The sequence below is a fragment of the Monopterus albus genome, unplaced genomic scaffold (genome assembly GCF_001952655.1).
Source record: "Monopterus albus unplaced genomic scaffold, M_albus_1.0 scaffold125.1, whole genome shotgun sequence".
NCBI classification, from domain to species: Eukaryota; Metazoa; Chordata; class Actinopteri; order Synbranchiformes; family Synbranchidae; genus Monopterus; species Monopterus albus.
This window is the reverse complement of record NW_018128005.1, coordinates 256121-259279: the sequence shown is the minus strand read 5'-3', so window position 1 is coordinate 259279 and position 3159 is coordinate 256121.

Sequence of the window (3159 nt, the reverse complement as noted above, 5' to 3'; positions counted from 1 at the left end):
TTAGGCAGAAAGCCTGAAAGAATGAAGGAAAAGTTTTTCATCCTAGTGAAAAAAACAACAACAAAAAAACTCATTTATATGCATTAAAGTCTCATTTATTTCGTCTGACTTCTGTCATTTCTAATCATTTATTTCTATTAAAACACCCAGACAGTGGCTGCTGCAGAGGGACCCCTGTCTGTGTTGTTGAGCTTCCCCAGCTGGTGCTACATCCTACTCCAAGTTTCCAACAAACAAAGCCTGAAAGAGGTGTGTGTGATTTATTAGGGGATTATTCACTGGCAGTAGGCAATACATGAATGAATGTCGCCAGACATTGTTGTAGCTCCCTAAGAAGAGAAACAGAGCACAGTTCCTGCCCTTAAACGGTCTGATCTTCTTGATTAAACTAATATTAGCTGTTCATTTAAACACATTTATTATCCTTGGCCTTCGGGGGATTCACTGATGGAGGTTATGGAAGCCCGGTTCTACAAAATCTAAACAAGGGTGAAAAGTTAAGAATTAAAAGGCAAAGTTTTGATGTTGACTTTCATTGAGCTATTAAAGAAAAGTATGAGATAGTAAAATATAAATTGTAATTTTTTTTAGGTGCAACCAGTGGTGGAATGTAACTACTGTAAGTACTTTTACTCAAGTACTGTACTTAGTACATTTCTCCAGGTCTGCTAATTCATACTTTCACTACATTTCAGAGGCCAATATTATACTTTTTGCTACATTTATTTGATAACTGTGGTACCTTTCTGTATCAAACTAATAAAACAAAATACAGTGTAATCATAAGATTTTAATGACCCCCCTGCCAGAAATTCACAAACTCTATGAAAAGTATTTCAAATTATAAGTATATAAGGTAGTTAAACATTAGTTCCTCCTTTAGCTGGAACATTAAATGTGAAGTACACAATATCTCATATTAATGCAGTACAATTTTGCACAATAAGTCCTTTTTCTTTTGGTACTTTAAGTATATTTTTGATGCTAACAGTTTAGTACTTTTTCTTTAGTAAAACTTTGAATGCAGGACTTTTGCTTGTAACACTATAAAAAGCAAAGTATTTTTACACTGTGCTATTGCTACTTTTACAAGTAGCAATTCTTTCACCACTGGGTAAGACTAAGGATGACAGGTTAACAAGATTCTAAAATGTAAAATAAAAAATCCTGAGTCAAAATTATTAAGCAAACATTAAGTATAAACATGAAGTGAAAATTCTAGGTCAAAACCTTTAGCTAGTGAGTCGCAATTTGGAGACAGTAAATCAAGATTTGGACTGAAGAAGGCTCCATATATCATTGTTTTGTTTAGATAAGTCAAGATAATTAGGACTGGAAATCTCATACTGTGACTTAAAAAAAACAGTAGTTTGTCTTACTATGTCATAATTTTGACTTTTCTCTGACCTTATTTATTTTTCCATTCCTCAGCTTTCTGTTCCAAAATTGACTGTCATATAGAGGTGCAGGTCAATTGGTTTGAACCGGAGTTTTATGGCCACTGTGATTTATTAAACTAAAAATGTCCATTAAATGTTTTCTGAAGTTTATTAAGTGACTCCAGACTGATGCTATCAAATTCTTTTTAGACGCACAGTTACTTAATTATTCAGTAACATGTGCTCAACTGCTTTTTGCAAAGGAAAACAAAAGGAAACAAGACAAAAACAAAAAACAAACAAAAAAAAAAAACTCCACTCCCCAGGGTGCATTTCGAGGGCGGCGTCGGTGGCGCACGTGGGCGCGCGCTGAATAGTGATGCGAAACGGTAAATAACTCCTCAGTAATATTGCATTGAATTTTCGGCGTGTTTTCCGGCGGTGTCAGATGGTCCAGTCGGAGACCATGGCTTTGCTGGAGGACGACGTTCTGCCGAGTTTAATCTACCAGCACCCGAAGGTGGAAGGCTGCTACCAAGCTGCCCAGGTGCTGAAACACGTTAGTCAGGTAAAAGTTTTGGTCTGGTTCAGAACCGAACTCACCGGGTTCTACCTGGCTTATATGTGTTACGTTTGGCTATATAGGTGATTCTGTTGCTAGCCCTGTAGCCGCCACGCGTGGTAGGCATATTAAATAATAATAATTAATATAAATGAGATTTTAGGGCGTCTTTGCCTCAGTGAACTACAGGTTACCGTGTCCTGTGTGTGTTCACTACACGAGGAAGAGGAGTTTTCAGGAGCTGCTGCACGGCCTCCCCATTCAAAGCCTCCTTACAACTTGGTAGTATTTAGTGATTAAAGTCGATAGTTGTTACTGTTTAACTGCCCTGGAGCTGCACTGGTTAGTTGAAAAATAATTTTGGTCATAGATTAATTCTTTCAGAATTTCTTAACAAAAAATGTTTCTGGTTTTCAGGTGAGAATTTTCTGTTTTTTCTTGACTTGCATTGTGTTGGTTGAACATAAGTTTAATGTGAAAATTTCCATTATAATAGTTTTTTTTGTGTGTGTTTCTTGATCAAATGATAATGGTAAACATGATTACCGGTTATTGCTATCAGTTGGTCTTTATGCTTTAACCTAACATTTGTAAAGTGTCCTGAGATGAGTTTTGTTGTGATTTGGTGCTATACAAGTAAAATAGAATTGAATGAATATGTCAGGGCGCACATCACCATGATACTGCTCACTTGTTGTAGGATAGGCTACACACCCTAAATAATGCACTAGAGCCATCGGTTGAGTTGGTGCCACAGATGGCTGCCATCAGTTCTGTACCAGAAACAAATTCCTTGTGTGTAACATACTTGGCCAATAAAGGTGATTATCCTCCTTATCCTTATTTCTTACATCTGCCACAGGAAAACTTGAGCTCAGGTCGGTTACAAGTTTCAGGTTTCACTCAGAGGCTAAAAATAGCATAGTCAAAAGGTTCTGACAGTTTTAGGAAGAGGACAGAAGACGATTAAAATGGTCTCAGCAATGTTAAAAACCCTTAAATCTTACCATCAGTCTTGGAGGACAGTACTCATACATACTGAGCGTATCTTTTTCCCATTGAGGCTTTGAGTTCCTCACGCGCTCATATGTTGCTTCATGGATTCCTCTTCTGAAGCTTGTGGCATAAAAGTGGCAGCATTCCTGAATTTACTCAGGAAATGTGCAATTGCCTTTGAACTCCCTTTTTCCTATTGGCATCACCACAGCTGAGCAGCAG